Here is an 18788-nt window from a genome sequence, read left to right on the forward strand (position 1 = left end):
TAACAGGAAAACCATGTTTGATGGAAGCATACGCAATTCCTCCTTTGCTCCCGCCAGCCAGAGCCCAGCACCAGTCTCCGCGGGTCAGGCAGAGTGACAGGCAGAGCGGCCGAGGAAAACCTGGCCTCCACGTGGCTGGCCTTGCAAACTGACTGCTCTTGCCCGCTCTGTCCCTCCCCTCCGGCTCCATCAGCCACAGTGCACAAGTCCTCATTCAGAGCCATCGGTCAGGTGCTGGCCTGTCTCCATGCCCCCTGAGCTGGGGAGCTCAATCCCGGGAACAGGAGGGGAAAGGCCCCTGGTTTTCAGCCCAGTGGGAGACATGCCATTAGGAAGGCAGAGGAGGGCAGAGTGCGGGGGCAGGGAGCACACAGACCTCCCTGGGTCCTCAGGCCCCACCAGTGTGCCACCTGGAACACCTGCCACTCCCAAGCCTCAGTTCTTTCAGCCACAAAAACACAAATGGTCCCTACACACAGGGCCCCCAGAGGGTCATCCAAGTCGCTACTCTTGGTTTCCCTGTGTTTCTGGAATGGCGATAGGAGACAGTGGGCTCCGAGGAGAGATCCTTTGTGATGAGAGACACTTGAGAGACGCTGGACTCCAAATGCCATGGACCTCAGAGTGCGGCCATGAGCCCTGGTGGGAGTGGGTGCAGGTGTGGTCCAGGAAGAGCCTTCGGCCTCCTCGTGGGAGGAGGGACCGCACCTGGGGGCCTGCCCCTGACCGGACGGTGCACAAACCCCCCTCGCTTATTCACTCGCTTAGCTATTCATCACACATTCCCACAGCTGCCATGATGGGCTCCACACGGATTAAGCACTGAAGATAACGCTGAACAAAAAGGCCGGCTTCTGCCTTACCTGGCCTTGTGCGATTGCAGGAGCCAGCCAATAAACCCTTCACCACAAATAAACACACGGTTACACATTAAGAATTGGGGGCGGGAGGTGTGGGGTGTCTGGTCTGAGGCTTAGAAATCAGCCACTCCGAGGCAAGGACATTTCAGCTAAGACCCACAGGATAAGTAGGCCCCAGCCTGGGGAAGAGGAACGGATCGGGAGAGTTTGGTTTGTTTAAAAGGATACTAGGAGTATTTGCGGAGCTGTGGTGACTTCATCAGATGCACGGCTCAGAGCCACCACCACCAGAGCTTTGTGACCTTGGCCCTGGACCTAGCCTTTCAAGCCTCAGGTTGCTTAGGTGTAAAACAGGCGTGGTAGTAGTCTTACGTGCAAAGCTGCCGTGACTGAGGATGAGTGAAGTGACGTTTACGAAGTGCTTACGCCGCAGCACAGTGCCCGGCCAAGGGGAAGTACAAATACTATGTTAGTTAAGGGAATTCTCTGACCCAAAGGTATGTGCAGGGCTAGCGAGTTTTCTCCTCCCACTAACAAGAGTGCCAGGCTTCCGCTGGCACACCTAGGTGCCCAGGGAGCGCCGATGACGAGGCCAGAGCCCCTGAGAGGGCGGGCACATAGGGCAAGGGGCCCCGCTCCTCCCCCTGCCTTCGGGCGCTGTATTGAATCTGAAAGGTCCCTTCAGCTCTGACAGCCTGGACACCCCTCCCTCCCCAAACACACACACACACTCCAGCAGCCCTGGGGGAGTGTTCCAGATCAGAGCTGCCCTCTGAGCTTCTAGCTCAGGTATGAATGTGTAGGTGGGTGAGTGGGGGCCACACAGCTAGGGAGAAACCTCCAGAGAAGGAAAAGGCAGGTTCGTCCTAGGCTTCATGGGCAAGCCCAGCCTGGCGGTTGGGGAACTTCCCCAAGCCCCATTGCCCATCGAGGGAGCCTGAGACCGTGAAGGTAAACGGATCCCATCCTTCCTGAGAGCTTTCATGGGGACCCCCATTCTTTGTCCACAATCACAACAGCCCCAAGAGCCGTCCTCTGCATGGGGTGGGCAGGGAGCTTCAGGACGACTAGGGGTCACAGAGTTGGAGACAGAGACGTGGGACAGGGGTGGCTGGTGGGGCGGACGACACTGGGAGAAAGCGAGGCCCTCTCCAGGGGGAGCATTCCCGGTGGAAGTCCCCTTGCCCAGCCTCCACAGGACGGCTCCAGGGCTCCTGAACCCCTGCACCTACCCACAGGGAGCTTGCCTGCTTCCTTCTACCCCACTCTTCATCAGACATAAGCAGTGTAAAAAGGACATTTCTCTGAATCCTGTTAGCATTCAGAAATAGAATTGTCGTACAAGAATTGTTTCACAAGAAGGGAACCCTGCCATTTGTGACAACATGGATGAATGTGGAGGACAGTGAAATAAGCCAGACACACAAGGGCAAATACTGCGTGATACCACTTATATGAGGAATCTGAAACAGTCAAGCTCATAGATGCAGAGTTGAATGGTGGGCGGCGGGAGCCGTGGAGAGCACTGGTGCAGGGCAGTTTCATTTCTGCAGGATGAGTGAGTCCAAGAGCTGCTGCCCAGCCCAGGGCCTGTCAGCAATACTGTATTGCGTCCTTGCAACATTGCTAAGAGGGCAAACTTCTGTTACGTGTTCTTATAAGACAACAGTAATGTAAATGGTAAAGAGGGCAGGAAGAACGCTTTGGAGGGGGGGGACATGTCTATGGCCTAGATTGTGGTGATGGTCTTTTGGGTGCTTACTTAGCTCTAAACTCATCACATTGCATGTACATTAATTACGTATAGATTTCGTATGTCAGTTCTAGCTCAATGAAGTGGTTTTTAAAAAAGAGAATAGAAAGTTTTTTCATAGGAGCCCCACGCCCCCCTCTCTTTTTGACCATCTATTGTAAAATAATCACATCCTTAATGAAATCTGCTCAAGTCTCCTGATGGAGCCGGAATCCCACTGGTGTCCAGATCTGACTAGGCTAGCAAAATCAAAGAACATACACTGTGTTCATTGATGACGGTCACTGCAAAAAGTCCTAAAGAAAACAGTGTAACTTGGGTCTGCCAGCACAATTTCAGAAGGTCCCATACTGTACAAGTCCATTCACAGAGCATTCTTGTCAAAGAAATGCACAACAGACTAGAGGCCCAGGGGTCGAGGACAGGCTGGCTGGAAGGGAGTGTGGCTACATAAGGGCCACATGACGGGTCCCTGGGGTGACACAAGCCCCACCCGATCAGTCTCTGTATCTTGGCCTTGATCTTGTCCCACGGTTTGCAAGAGGTTACCATTGGGGGAAGCTGGGTAAAGGATACATGGGATCTGTTACTACAACAGCATGTCAATCTACAATTATCTTTAAAAGTTTAATTAAAAAATCATGATCCCCAAATTAAAAACACCAGTAGTCCTCCTAAAAGTATCCAATAATGAATTTTTAAATGTACAGAATCTTAGGAACAAAGGGCTAAAGACTATTGAGAGACATTACAACCAATCTGGACACATGGATAAGCCTCTCCTACTTGGCTAGAAAGACAATTTTTGTAAAAAAAAGATAATCTAAGTTCATCTAAATTGAGTGCAGCTTGAGGAGAAAATACCACCAGAACGTGGATGGTGACACACACGCACACACACACACAGTTCTTTTTTTGGGGGGTGCCTTTTGTTTAATCAGGCTGAGTCCACAGTGAGAGGAACGAGCATGCGTGCGTGTCCTGTAAAACTCTGACAAAGCAGCGTCTGGAGCTCCTTGGCGGTAGCCTGGCCCCCAGCACCCCAGAACGGCGCTGGATTGTCAAGATTACCCCTTACCCTCAGTCATTTTATGAGGACACACTGTGTTTTTCCTGGAACTGATTCTGTTCATTCAGACCCCCCTCCCCATCGGCCTCGTCAGGCACCCACAAGAGAAAGATGGGGTGAGCGACTCATCAGGAGGGACACAGTCGCCTTTAACAGGCACTGCACAACCTGACCCCTGTGGGTGCGTTCTGGACTTGTTTCATCCTCCTAGCAACCCTTTGTGGAAGGCACTCTTTCCTGTTGTTCCCATTTACGGAGAGGAAAACCGAGACTGAGGTGAAATGATTCATTCGCTCCAGGTCCAGCAGCTAGGAAGTGGTGCGGTTGGGTCTGCACTGGGGGGTTTGCACTTGGGCTGTAGATCCAGAGTCCACTCTTATCCACTGCTTTTCATTTACAAGTCAGTAAAGGAGGGCCCCAGGCGTGGGGGTGGGGGTGCTGCTTCCACATGGTCGAGGCTGGAAGAGCCACCTTGGTACCAGAGGCGCAGGCTAGACAAAGACACGGAGTCACTGCTTTCCAGGTTGTGACATGAAACCATTTGACCTGTACTGGTTATAACAGCACTCCAGCTACGACACTCTGTCCTGTCAGTTTGTCCATTTTGGTGGTTGGCATGCGGGAGGGGCTGGCTACATGTTACAGATTTTGTTTCTTGCAATTTTTTTCCTTCTTCAATGAAGCTTATTTCCTCTTTTGTTCTCTATCGAGTTACTGAATCCAGTTTTTCTACATGCCCTGAAAGTGTGACCACACCGGTATAGGACGTGGGCCCTGGGTCATACCTGCAGGCCCTGTGCACCCTGCCCCGACTGCCATGTGAGCGAGCTCTGGCTGTCAAGACGAGGGCTGGGCGTGTCCCAAACACTCCAGATTCCCATCCAACTCCATAGCTAATCCTGTATCTCTATCTGAAGAATGTTTTGATCTGAAGCCATGCCATGGGTCCCCCGGTTGGCTGCAGGCTGTGACATGCAGATTCCTCTGACTGGCTCTTAAGTGGTAGATGAGGAAACCCGCCGCGTTGCTAAGCACATTCGTGAAGTTCCTAAGTCACATAACCATGCCCACCCGCCATCCAGCAGGCGGTCTAGAAATGGAAACGTTAAAATGCAAGTTTGAAATGTGATAAAGGTTGCGATTTAAATCGGAGAATTATTTAATATACTCAGTGTTGGGACTCCCATGTTTCCCCAAAAATAAGCCCTAGCCGGACCATCAATCAGCTCTAATGCATCTTTTGGAGCAAAAACTAATATAAGACCCTTATATTTATTTTTGCTCCAAAAGACGCATTAGAGCTGCCTAGGTCCGCCGAGGGCTTATTTTTGGGGAAACCCAATGGCTAGACATAGACAGTGAATGGGATTTAATGACTTCTCATGCCAAATCCAGATGAAGCACTATTTAAATATAAAAAATGATATAAAAATGAGAGAAGAAAACACGAGAATTTACTAAAACAATCTCAGAATGAAGTTTTTAAAAAATTTCAGACTAAGACCCCAGATCACAAAAGAGTGCCAAAGTTGACTGTCAAAATTTTTAAATCCTGCCAACAGAAAAATATAGAAGCTAAAGACCACAGAAAAACTGGGATAAAATATTTTCAACACATGACAAGAGTTCCTACAAATCAGTAAGAAGAGGTATTTAAAAATGGAGAGAGGGTTCACAAAAAAGAAAAACTATAAAGTTAATGAAGGTGAAAAACCGTGATGACTTACTTGGTGAGGGTGTGGGAACACAAGCTGTTTGGGCAGTTTTCGGGGTGTAAAAGGGTACAGCCCTTATCGGCAGTATCCATCAGAAATGGGGGAATTAGACCTCTTGAAGTGAATCCACATAAAATGGAAACCAAAATTTCATGAAAAAGAGATGTGATGGGGGAAATTACCTTGAAAAGTAATAATAGTTATGAAAATAAGATTGTCCTACATATAAGAAGTTGTTACAACTGCAGATGTCTACTCATTTAGAAGAAAATGAATTAAGACAGGTCCCGTCTGCTTATGAGATGTGACATGACACCCCGGTGTGGCATCTTTCACTTGGTCGTGGACCTTGGCAGCACTTTCACAGACAGGGTCAGTTCTGTAGAAGATGGGGCACCGCTGCTTGGCCAAGGGGCCCCTCCTAATCTGTTATTAGCTCATTGGCTCGCCTGTGAGATGCTTATCTAGGCATCAGCCTGGATTTTCTCTTCAGTCCATAACTGGCTGAACTCTGCCTTCAATTTCACTTCCCTTAACTTCAGGAAATCTAGCATCTTGGCAAGGTTTACAATTCTTCTTTCTAAGTGATTCCCTCTATACTGTCCTTGTTTGATAACGGACGGCCTAGAAAGAGACTCGGTCAACAGAGAGCCGGGGTGAGGCGGGTGGGGACTCATTTCATAACGGGGCCGTTCGTCAGTGAGTATTTGAGTGGCGGCTGGCCATCTTTGGCTGCCCTGTACATCCATCAATAGGGGACTTGTTTTGCCCTATGGCTCAGTGGAGTGCTCTGCAGCTGTTCAGAAGGAGGACATGTACTGGGGGCCTTAATACAGACCCATCCAGAACACAGGCGTCTCCCTGACAGCGCGTAGTGGGGCCCGTGGCACAGCGACGGGGCCCTACAGGGGGCGCCTGCAGGCACTGCACTGCCTGGGGGTCGCTTCCTGCGGCCGGCCGTCCTGCCTGTGGGCCCCCGTGGGCCACCGTGCCATAACTGCCGCCTCCCACCAGCTGCCGTCAAGTCAAGTCGTGGTCCTTGGAAATGCCGAGGGCGGTAAGTGGCCTTCCTGGGCTGCCTGTCCCTGCACCCTTGATGGGAAGCGGGCTGATTAACCCCCAGCCTGGTGGTCCTCAGCCTCTTACAGCCTTCCCACCCTGCCGCCTGCGGGATATCCGCCTTCGCCACAAATGGCAACAGTGCCACAAAGACCAGCGCTACCATGAGCACAGTCCACCTGGGGAAAGCCGAGCCTGTTCGCGCGCGCGCGTCCCCGTGCGCACACGCACAACCCTGCGAAATTAAACCGCCTCAGATGCGCTGCCCTGTGGTAGATGACCTTGCCTGGGGAGCTGAGCGAGATCTATTCATGCCACCTATTCAGGGCGAACTACAGCTGCATGTCTGTGTTACCGCCTGTGCACACAGGACGTACATGTGGGCACGCACACGGACACCTGTTCACACAAAACATGCTGGGAACGCACAAGAGCCAAGTGTTAGCAGTGGTCAGCTCTAGGGAAGGAAGCTTAGGCACTGGGGCTCGGAGGCCCCACCTCATTCCCGCCCGTATCCCCCATCGCACTCTGAACACGTCGGGCCCGTGTGCGTGGAAAGCCTCCTCTGTCATTATTTTTAGCCCGATGTTTTCCTACGCAAAGAACGGTGCCGCAGAGCGGGTGACATCCGCGCCGGCTGTGTGTGCCGCCTGTGCTGTGGGGCCAGGGTGGCTGGGGTGTGGGCTCTGGTTCATGTCACTCCGAGGAGCAGGGGCTGCGCCCGCACAAAGAGCTTTTTGACGGGAGAGGCCGAGCGGGAGAGAGAGCAGGCCCTGGGCAGGCTCCCAGGGAGCCCACCCCTCTAATGGGAAGGGGTGCCCCCCACCCATCTGCAGACGACAGGCGCTCCCCGCACTCTGTCCTTTTAGGATTGGGAGAGAACTGGCTTCTGAAGCAACGAACACGTGCAGCATGTTCTGACCGCTGCTGTCTCATTAAATATTTAAGTTTTTATGTGACGTTTTTCCATTTTCAGGTAATCTTAGATTTTGATCAGTGCAACAGTGACAGCACTTAGTGTCTTTTTTAGTTGATTTGCGTAATGCCTGTATTTAAATATTTTCTAACACAAACTCACATTTTAAACTCCTTTGTTTACACTGTAACTCAGACCCCATATTCACACCCATGCTTTCTATTGTGAAAACTGCAGAAGAGCGAGTTATCTTGACTTTTGAAATGACTGCTGGTTGGGCCCTGGGTATTCTGGGGAAGTGACAGTGCTGGGAGGGGGCCCTGATCTCTTCCCACTGGGCCCACCCCCATCAGGGGAAGGGATGGAGGGGAAGATGAGGCTGGTGGCTCACTCGGGACATGCCCATAGCCAACCTCCCCAAAGGCTCTGCCCTGGGCATCCCTGACCCCCACCTGGGCATGGGGAGGCCTGGACATGCTGCTGGCAGAGAAACTGGGCAGGAAGAAGCCAGCCGAGCGCCCGCCACTGTAAGAGGAAACGAAGAGAAACAGCTCCAGTCAGCCCCAGAAGCGAGGCCTGGAAAAACTCTGCAGCTGGAGCTAACACAAAGGACTTTTCAGACCCTGCGGCCAAGGTGCCCAGCGAGCGTTTTTTTTACAGCTATTAGGGTGACAAGGCTTTCCAAAGGCCAGCAGTTGGCCAGGGTTTCCAGGAAGCTGGTCTGGCCCCAGGCTGGGATTGGAGCAACTTTAACGAGTTAACTTCAGAAGGAAGAATCATCAGGAAAGGTTTAAGGTTCAACAAACTTTTTGAATTATTTTGCAAAAAATTCTGGCTTTCAAATTCAAAGGCATGTTTTGCCGTGACTGTTCTAAACTGGAGCCTCTTTCAACGACAACCAGCCTGCACGTTTCCGAACCATTCACTCCAGGTATTTGTCTGAACTCCTTGGGACAGGCTTTCCAAGTGCCATCGCGTCCGTCCGAGAGCCGGAAACACAGGGGTCCCCAGCCTGTCTCAGCAAACACCCCCCACCCATGTGCCTGTCCCCCTGCTGGTGCCCGTGGCTGTGTGCGTGTGCATGCGCGCATGTACACACACACACACACACACACACACACACACACACACACACACACACACACACACACACGGGCGTGCGCACACCTTCCCCAGGCAGGAAGCCGCTCTTTGCCAAGAGCGAATGGAATTCAGGTTTGCAGAGGGTGTCCTTGGCCTGCAGCTCCACGGCCGCACGCCGAAGAAAGATCCTAGTGTGTGTGCTGGGGGCTGAGAGAGAGGGGCCTCCATCTCTGCTCACGTCTATCTGGGCCCCAAGAAAAACCCACAAGTGGTTGCGCTCTCCTCAGCCACACCCGCCTCAGTCACATTCCTTCCCTTCCTGAGCCCACACTGGGTGGCCCCAGCTAAGCAGCTTCCACACCTCCCTCCCCATCAGCGGGGAGACCTAGGCCAGGCCCTCATGGGGCCGCCAGCAAGTACAAATCAGGGGCCGCCCCCGGGCCCAAGCAGCCGGAAACCACTGCGGGGCCTCCGGGCAGGGCCTCCCACCAGCCTCCCCTCACCCATGTGGGGAAGGCCATGTTCACTCTCCACTCCCGGCGCAGCAGGCCCAGGGGCTCAGCTCCTTGCAGGAAGTCCCTGCTCACATCCAACCTTTCCTCTCCTTGCTGCTGCAGGGGCCGGAACTGCTCTTCCCCACCTGAGGGTCTCCACATACCATCAGGAAGGACTGCTCCCCCCTTCCCCAGCCAGTTGGGGCCTTCCAGGCACTGAGACTGGCACCCTCAGGAGTTAAACATTTACAGGCAGAGGCCAAAGGAGCCCCGTCAGTGAGACAAGTTGGTGGTCAGCCTCGCTTAGGGGCCAGGCTGGTCACGCTTAGCTTTTCTTTGCCCGACTCACCGGGACCCGGCCCCTGTGTGGCCAGGTGGCCACAGGCAGAGGGAGTGATCCTTCTGCAGGTCATCAGAGTTGACCAGGCTCGCGAAGACCAGCAGCCCTTATGGCACTCTAGGTGCTCAGCGCTCAGGGAGGCCTGGCACCAAGGTGGGACGCGTCTGCCAGGGCCTGGTGCCCAGGCAGTGTTGCTTCTAAATAGGCCACGCTGCACTCCACTCGGACAGTCTACTTTGTCTCCTCATGGGACCGTTTTCAAAAGCAGTGGCCTCCTGGGAGCCTGCATTTCTGCCCGGGGAGAAGGTGTGACTTTGGCCTGGGCCTTGAGTCTCCCGTTGGGCTTCTGGCTCTGCTCAGGGCTACTCTGCTCCTCCTGCTTGGGTTGGGAATGGTGGCACCCAGCTCTGCTCTTGCCTCCAGGGGCCTTCCGCCTGAGTACTGTGAGGACCCGCTGTGGCCCGAGAGGCCAACTTCACTGTCCCTTCTATCCAGCTCGGACCCCGCGGACCCGCATTTTGGTTATATGACACCTCAACTCCACCAGCCTCCCCTACAAGCATGGCCTGCAAAGGACTCACCTGGTGGACCCTAGGACCTTAGGGAGGTCCTGTGTGTGGGAGAAGCAGCAAGATGAGGAGCAGGCCGTGGCCAGGCCCAAGGTGTCGAGTATGTGCCCTGTGCTGCTGTCCTAGGGGAGCCACTAGGAATGTGACTGAGGCGGGTGTGGCTGAGGAGCCGGCCACCAGGAAGGGGTCTCTGGGCCCAGGCCTGATGAAGGCACTGGCTGGACCTGCTGCAGGTGGGGAGCATGGGCCCCACCCTCTGGGACAGCCAGGGAGCACAGGACGCAGAGTTGGGAGCCCGGAGCCTGCCAGCAGCGAGCATGCTCTTCGGGCGAGGTCCTCTCCTCTCTGGCCTCGCAGCTTCTGAGCCCTAGTCCGTCCATCTCCTGACACCCATGGGGGTATTTCCCCACCCCAAGCCCGGGCCACATGGTCTGATGATGTCCCAGAGCAGGAGATAGGCCGGTGGCGGCGGGGCCCACGAGCAGGTTCATAGGAACTTACACGGCGTGGGGCTCACTGGGAGATACCTCAAGTGAAGCCCTTTGAGTCCCTGGGACTCAGTCAAGCTGGGAGCCAGTTTTCCTGAGCACTGTTGCACCCCGGACCGCCTCCATCTCGTGACCCTGGCCGCTGCTCCTGCCGCTGGCCTCGCCCATGGCCAGGCCCCCATGAGCTCCCACCTGGAGCCCACACACCCAGCTGGGGTGGGGTAGAGGATGGGGTCATGTGCCGGTTCAAAAGGAAAAGCAGAAAAAAAGCATTCAAGTCTTTCAAACCGGAAGATGAACAAATCTGGACGTGAACCTAAAGAAAACACTGCCAAAGCAGCCACCTCCAGGAGGCACAGGAGTGAGGGCTAGGTGGGAGGGAAAAGAAAGCTCCCCTTGGGGCGGAGGACAGCTGCCCATCCGGCCAAGGAGTGGGTGACACGACCCCAGTGCAGCGCAGGCTGTGCCAGGAGGACAAGCGTGACGCACTCGAGGATGTGAAGCCGAAGGTCCCCAGGTGACCTCACCCCACACCTGATGCCCTGGATACAGAGCTCAGCTGCTTGAGGAATTAAGAGGCGTAGCGGTTAGCTTGCTGCTGCGGCCCACCTCTTCTCCGGAGGCCTAACTCTTGGGGGATGCAGACTCAGGCCCATAAGCACAGCGGGGCTGTTGGGGAGGGACCCTGGGAGAGGGAGAGAGAGAGAGAGAGAGAGAGAGAGAGAGAGAGAGAGAGAGAGAGAGAGAGAGACTCCATCTCCGTGCTCTCAGCAGCCTTACCTACCACCCCACCTCCCAAATACCCTCTGCTGCCTTGCAGAATCAGCCTGCTCCGTGCCTCAGTTTCCCTAGAAGGCACCATAGGACACTGCTGTGGCAAGGAGTATGCTTTGGGTGCAGTGTAGTCTCGTATGATGATTCAGTGTCATTATTTTTGAGCATCCCTTGGACCACCCCTAAAAAAGATCCCTCCCCCCCGAGCTCTGTGCACCCCCCTGCTTAGTGGCCCTTGTGCTCACTGACGCAGGAGGCCCTCTGCAGACGCGGGTTCCTGGGAGAGGCGTGCCAGGCACCGCTGCCCCTCTCCAGGGTACTCCCGGTACCGTCGGGGGGTTGCTGCCGCATGTAGAGATTAGTTGTTGAGATGCTCAAAGCAACAGTGGGGTCATGGCTGTGGCTGTGGGGACGTGACACCAGGGACGTGACTGAGGCCGCGCCGGGACTCCCTCCGCCCCCACCTTTTCCTTCTCTTCCTCCTCCTTCCAGCAGGATCCCCTTCCAAGATGGCACCCCGGGCCTCTCGTGGGGCCAACCAGACCTGACAGACTTACAGTCAGACCTCTGCCCACTGGCCACTCACTGCCGAGGACATGCACCTAAGGTGTGGCCCCTGCCCAGGACACTGGCATTGTCCCAAGGGGCTTGCAAACCTAAGGAACAAACACCTACTGGGGGGCCTTAGGGTACCACAAGAAGTCACAAAACTGTGCCTGCCACTCTGCCTCCTGGGAAGGCAGGTCAGCCTTGCCCAAGCCGTCCAGCAGCCCCCCAAGTGGCCTACAGCCCTGTGAGTCCCCTCACCCTCCTTGCATGGCAATGCCAGGTCCGTGCTGTGATCACACAGAATTGTCACTAGAGAAGGTAGCCACAGAGAACCACTTGACTAGCACACAGACGGTCTCTCCATGGACTGTTCTCTGCTGCCTGGTGGGCCACAGAGACACTTTGTGAGGTGCAGACCCAAGCCAGAGGCCAGGCCCCTTTGCCTCTGTTGTCTCCTTATGTCCCCACCCCTGCCTGCCAGCCCCACCTTCACCTCAGAGACCCAGGCTTCCCTGGAGACAGCGTGTCTGGGAATGAGCCCTGCCTCTGCCACCACCTCACGGGGACCTGGCCAGTCCAACCAGCCCACCAGGCACTCTCAAGGATGTGAGCTGTGTGTCTCGGCCAACAGCAGCGTCCCCTCCCAAGCCTGGCACAAGACACGCATACAGTAGGGGCTCAGTCAATGCCACTGGAAGTTCAGCCTCTTCGAAGCACCTGAAAGCCACCAGGTCTGTGAACACAGCTGCCACAATTCAGGCTATCTCCCTGCCGGGTACCTGCGAGTCACCCAGGGACAGAGCTGGCCTGGTGGCTCCATTCCCTGGCACATGAGGACTGGGAGAAGGCAGGACAAACTCCTCACTCTGCGTGAAGGCTGGAGCCGTCCTCAGCATGTGGGCCGACCGTGATGAGAAGCATGTCGGGACTCCATGACCACCTTGGGGTGTGGTCTCTGACTCCCCCGCCCCCAGGAACACAACAGTGGGCACCAGGATTCCCCCGCACCTGTCGGGAGCCCCTTCCGGTGACAAGCGGCCTGGGTTGAGGACTGCGGGTCCCCTGCCTCCATCCCATCCCAGTGTCTCACGGGCCTCTGGGCGCCTCCTGTGAAGGACAGTGCTTGGTGGCTACACGCTGTGACCCCGTCCGTGTCCCATGGAATCTTGTGTCCAAGGAGTTTCAGAAGCTTTCACAGGGCCCCCCCTGACAAGGTGATGTTTCATGCCAATCGGGTCTATGAGACACATCCCCAATGTCTTCAGGAGGCTCAGAGAGCTGAGGCAGGTGACTGCATGGCATCCCAGGGCGGGACGAAATGGACCAAACTGGCCAGGCTTCCCTGGCAGACAGTTTCTCCAGGCCTGGGAAAACATGACAAACACCAGCCAACAAGGAGTAAATCTCAGGCGAGGTGCGCACGAACGCTGCACTGAAAACTACAGACACAGGAAGAGAAATGAAAGACCTAAGCAGATAAAGTGGGGACCATGGAGGCCGCCGTTCCGTGGACGGGATGCCATGATGGTGTCCAGTCTGCCCACACTCACCTACAGAGCTGCCACGCCTGTGAGGTTTTCTGCAGAAACACGCATGTGGATGGAGAGACTGGCCATGCAAAGACAGCCAGGCCGATTGCGGAGCAGAACTAGTCGGCACCTGTGTGACCAGCTGTCGAGACCTATTATCAAAGTCTGGTGATAACGAAGCAGGGCCCCGCAAGACAAAACAGGACTCCACTGGAATCCGACCAGCTGACCCGAGCAGGGCTCACACACAGCCGCAGGCGGCCAGTGAGCTGGTCCGGACGGTGCTGACGGGTCGGGCGGTACAACGCAGCGACAACGGTCCTTTCAGGGAAGGGTGCTGAGTTGAGCTGCATGTCCCAGTGGGAAGGGTGGACCTTGACCTCGGACTCACACTGGATGCAAGAATCGGTTCCAGATGGACTGCGGATCTCCATATGAAAGGTGAGCTAATAGAGCCGCAGAAGAAATCAGAGTGTCTTTATGACCTTGGAGTAGTCAGAGTTTCTTAAACAGGACACAAACAGCACTATCCCGAGAGGAAATGTTTGATTAACTCGATCGCATGAAAATTAAGACCTTCTGTTCATCAAGACACACTCGAGAGGAAAGGGCGATCTGCATGAGGAGACGTATTCATTTGCAACATATATGCACGTATTCTGACAAGTGACTCATATCCAGGATATATAAAGATAGAGAAAGCTACATATTGATAGGAAAAGACGACCCAGAACAAAACGGGCAGGAGACGTGGACATCCATGTGTATTTCACTGTTACAAAGGACCATATCCAACTAAAGAACAACAACGTGGAAAGGGATCAACTGTATTAGCCGTCAGGTTGCTGCAAATTAAAATCACAATCTGATACCACTGAACCTCCAGCAGCACGGCTGAGAAGGAAGCGATGGGAAAGGACAGGTGTCAGGGTATGGAGCAGTCCGAGTGACCAGTGCTGCTGGCGGGAGTGAAAATGGGCATGCCAGCCTTGGGACAGGGTCAGGCTGTGTTTACCAAATGCGAGGGTGGCCGTGCGGGCACCTGGCAGCTCCACACCTAAGCATCTGCTCACCAAAAATGCAGCCCATACAGTCACCAGAAGCCCATACAGAATATTCTTAGCACTCATGGTAACCCCACGCTGGGAACACTGCACGTGGCATGGACAGTGGTGCAGACCAGCAGTGGAGGCCGTTCACACAGCTGGCAAGGAGAGAGACGCTGGTGCCTCCCGCTGCTCGGAGCCAGACCTGGTCATCCGTGGGCGTCAGTGATAGGAAGTGGGGGCACGGGGCTTCCTGGGAGGCTGTTGCCTCACCTGGGTGCTGGCTACATAGGTCCCAGGGGTGGAAATGCATCAAGCTGTACACTTGACACCTGTGTACTCATCCATGTGTATTTCACTGTCTGACTAACAAGGGGACGACATAACACCCTCTGCTCAAGGTCAGTCCTTTCTAACCCTCACCTGTGAGGTGGACGGCCGGGCCTGGAGAGTGGCTGGGTCTGGCCCCCGACCCATCCCCAGCCCTGATGGGGGTAGGGGGGCGTGTGCCTCAGTCTTCCCTTCTAGGTTTAGGCCAAGCATATGTGGGGGCTCTGGGACCTCCTCCCCGCAACCGCCAGAGATATCTCCACAGCAACACAGTGCAATTTGTGAAGTCACTTTGTACTTCAGCCACCTCAAGGGGATGATGCACTCCTCTCCCACACCCTCGGGCTCTGTGTCCCGCGGACCTCCCTGTGCAGTGGAGAGGGTTGAGTGCAGCCCAGGGCGCCAGGCCGGGTCGCTGCGATGGCCGATGGCCACTGCGGTGAGGGACCTCCTGCTTCCCTCTGGGGCTTCTGCCGAGACAGCGGCCCCAGGCAGCTGGCTGCACCCCCTCGCTTCTGAGTGGAGGTTATGGGGCCCCTGGGCTGCCTGCAGCGGGGCCGTGCCGGCTTGGAGCCTGAGGGCATCCCGTCCCCAGGCCCTGCTCTTTCCCACCAAGCCACTCCGCCTCGCTTTTCATTTAATTAGGAGAACATTTAATCCCCCCGTGCATTTCAGAGACCGGTTTGAGCCTGGCTGGGGCTGTGAGGCTCTGATGGGGAGCCTGTGACTCATGCAGCTTCGCAAAGCCCTCCTGAGGGGCTGCCTTGGCACCCTGTGCAGACAGAGGTGGTCTGGAGCTTTGGAGAAGACAGGACACCGGTCTGGAAAGACAAACGGGTCTCATCTGTTCCTGGCACCCCCCCCCCCTCCACAGCCCCCTGGACACTGGCCCCAGAACCGCCTCTCCATTCTTTCCCACCAAGGTTTGCAGGGCAGGAAACAAAGCAAGGAGCTTGCAGAGGTGCAGTACCACGTCCCCCCCGCCCCAGTCTGTGGGAGTGGGCCACGGTGGACCTGAGTGTCTCTGAAATGTCCCAGGCAAGCTGGTCCCATCAAAAGCCCTAGCCCTGGTCAGCAGGGCCGAGCCTGGTGACGTTCGCTCTCATTTCCAGAAGGCACGGATGGGGCTGGCCCTGGCCTCGCTGACAGACGCAGAATTCAGGAGACATTAGTAGTGATGTGGATGAAAGCCAGGCCACAGCGGCCTCGCTGGAAAAGAGAAACTTGAACGTTTTGGCGTGAGATTCTGCAGGGTCCAGGAGAAAGTTGAAGACATGGAAATTCTAATTAACACACACAGGGCTGGTTTTGCTCAAGGATCTGTAGGCTGTCATGTTGCAGGAGGCCCGTAAACACATGCTCGCCGGAGACGTGCTCACAGTCACCTGTGGGGCCCCGTAGGCCCAGCCTCGCCCTGCCGTCCCTCAGCCTTCCTCCCCTCCCAGTGCCCATCACGGTGTGCAGGGTGCCCCGGCTCTCCCCCATCCAAGACGCCACGACTGTGGTGATGGAGGGGGCCGGGGACCAAGTCTTCCCGAGGGACCTCCAGGGAAACCGCAGGCTGCTGTGCTCAAGGCAGGCCTGGCCTCCCGCACTCTGTCCTGGGTATGCACCATGGAGCAGACACGGATTCCAGGCCAGCTGGGCGTAAGGACTTCCTGCAATGGCTGCCGTCTCCCAAGGCTGCTGGGAGAAGGGCACCCAAGCCACACCCACACGCTATGTCCGACCTCAGAGCCACAGAGCCTCAGGCCCAGGCCAGGTCTGACCCAGCTGCCCCTGGCTGTGCGTGCCAGCACTGAGGCGCCTGAAATCCTGCCTGCGTCTCCTCCCTGGAAGGAGCTGGCCCAGCCGGGCTGGGGGCTGCTGTCTGCTTTGGGCGGGGGCAGCAGTTCTGGGGCCCCTTCTGGCCTGAGCTTCAGGGGTGCTGGGCAAGGAGAGGCTGAGAGGGGCCGCACACGCCCTGCTCCCAGGAGCCTACGGGTGGGCTGGGAAACAGACTCCCCAGAAAGGTCCCAGGCCCTACGCTGACAGCCCAGGGGGCTGGTGTAGACAGCCTGGAGGGCTGGAGGAGGATGTGGCCACGTAGCCCACAGACTCCTGGGCCTCTGTGAGGCCAGGATGGTTGAGCAGACGTCAGAAGGATGAGTAGGAACCTGACGGCTGCACATGAGTGGCAAGGCTGTTCTAGACGGGACACCATGTACAAAGCAGAGGGACACACACAGAGGTGGCCGTCCCCTCCCGCAGTCCTGCCTGTGACCCTTGGTGGGCAGAAGACAGTGGAGGGGGGCTTGGGTAATTTGCCCGCTGCCTTTGGGGTGCAGGGCTCCCCTCCTCATGGAGCCGGGACTGGGCGTTCCCTCAGTCTCCCCACTGTGCCCCAGATGCCCCGTCTCTACCTTACGCTGCCCCTCGGCAGCCCCGCAGCAAGGCTTTGAATGGAGGGGCGTAGGTGCGGGAGCTGGGGGCACTTGGGCTCCCTTCTGGCCCTGTTAGATGCGGAAGCCTATCTGCTTGAAAGGTGTGTGTATGCCCCCGGGCTGCACAGGGGCGCTGGGGGCGTGCGGACGGGACTGCGATGGCGAAAGCAACTCGTCCCCAGCCCACTGACCCAGCTCCTGCTATCCTGCGGCTCCCTAGTTGGCACCAGGCTTGTTCACTGAGCCCCGGGCCCCCACCACTCGCTGCACCGATGGCCAACAGGCCCCGGGAAGAGGAGCTTCTCCCAGCCCCAGGGACCTTCCCGTAATCAAGGCTGCAGTGACCTCACCTCCCTGGGGCCCTTCGGGCGGGGAGAGCTTGAGATGGAAACAAAATGTGTCTTTATTTATGCTTTTAATTTGGATTCTGGAACTGGCCCAACGTGGTAATACATTTAACATCAGTGAAATGCTGAAGAAAAATGGATCTGTTTTTCAGTAACTGCTTCCCACCCACTCTGCCCCCTGTGAGACCCCTGCGCACATCCCCAGTGCTCACACACACATCAGGGGCCTGCGCCTCTTCTCCCCGTGCGGGGTGCGTACGGGACTAGCTATGTGCCCTCCCGGGCGCTGGAGCCACGCGCAAGGGTATCTGTCCAGGCGGGCTGTGCGGGAGGCGAGCGAGTGCGGCCCGTGCTCCCTGCCCGGAGGCCGTCGCAGCCCTGAGTGAACAGGGCGCCCACTCCCATCACTGCTCCCTCTGGCCGTGGTGGCGCAGGGCCTCTGCCTGGCCTGCAGCCCTGGGGGCGCCTCGGTTCTGAGGCTCCAATACCTCTTTTGCTACGCTTGCACCGCCACCCCCACCAGTGCGTCGTCGAGGTCAGTACCCCAACTGCTAAGGATGAGGGGGCCCTCAACAGTGGTAGCCGTCTCCGCAGAGCTGTCCCCAAGCACCGCTCCCAGCCTCCGCCCCACCTCCTCAGCCAGCTCACGTCCAGCCACTGCACGGGGAAGCCCCTCGCAGGTTCTAGGGCGGCGACCCTGCTGGGTGACGACGGGGGTCTTGGCCCTGCCTGTGCCTACTCAGCACTGGAAGTGACACGAGACACCCCCTCCTACCACCAAACGGCCCCACTGTAGGACTGCCAGCCTGAGAAGTCCCACAGTAGGCTCTCATGGTGATGCACCATGCCCACCACAAGCAGAGGGTCCAGTGGCCTCTGTCTCGGAGGAGGGAGGACAGGGAGCTGCCCCCCGCCCCTGACATCGCAGCCGTCCAGGCTTGGGCTGCCTCCTGGGGCTCCCTGGGCCGGGGCAGCCTCTGCCCCAGGAGGCTTGGTGTGTGCTCATGCCAGAACAGACCTGCGCTGATGCCTCAGAGGGGGCGACTGTGGGCCACCTCGGTCCCCAGCCTGTCAGCACCCTCACACTGGGCCTCCCCACAGGGGCCTTGCAGCCCAGGGAGCTGGCGAGGCCTGACTGCCCAGCTGAATGGATGCTGGGTGACAGCCCTGTCCTACAGTGCAACTCCTGTGTGTGTGGCCCGGGGGCCGGGTTGCGGCAGAGGGCAAGAAGCAAAAGGACAAGAAGAGGCGGGTTGAGCGGCACAGTGAGGCCTGGGTGGCGTCTGCCTGCATGAGGGCCGTGGTTCCCAGCAGGCTCTTGGCTGCCGGAACTCTGAGCCACCTGTGTCGCACGCTCTAGGCACAAACTCACTTCTGCCACTTAGGGGTCTCCTGTGCCCCAGGCTCTGCACAGGCCTCTGAAGCTGGTGTTTGCTTTCGGGCA

General features: G+C 56.7%; 1 protein-coding gene and 1 long non-coding RNA gene across 4 annotated transcripts in view; one reads left to right on the top strand and one right to left on the bottom strand.

Moving 5' to 3' along the window:
• Positions 1-18788, bottom strand: part of KCNQ1 (potassium voltage-gated channel subfamily Q member 1) — a 307298-nt gene that overhangs the window by 152131 nt on the left and 136379 nt on the right. The window lies entirely within an intron of this gene.
• Positions 1-18788, top strand: part of LOC109435666 (uncharacterized) — a 58280-nt gene that overhangs the window by 15946 nt on the left and 23546 nt on the right. The gene's annotated exons all lie outside the window — the stretch shown is intronic.

Source organism: Rhinolophus sinicus, chromosome 14 (genome assembly GCF_057876585.1).
Source record: "Rhinolophus sinicus isolate RSI-liver-muscle chromosome 14, RSI-T2T, whole genome shotgun sequence".
Taxonomy (NCBI): Eukaryota; Metazoa; Chordata; class Mammalia; order Chiroptera; family Rhinolophidae; genus Rhinolophus; species Rhinolophus sinicus.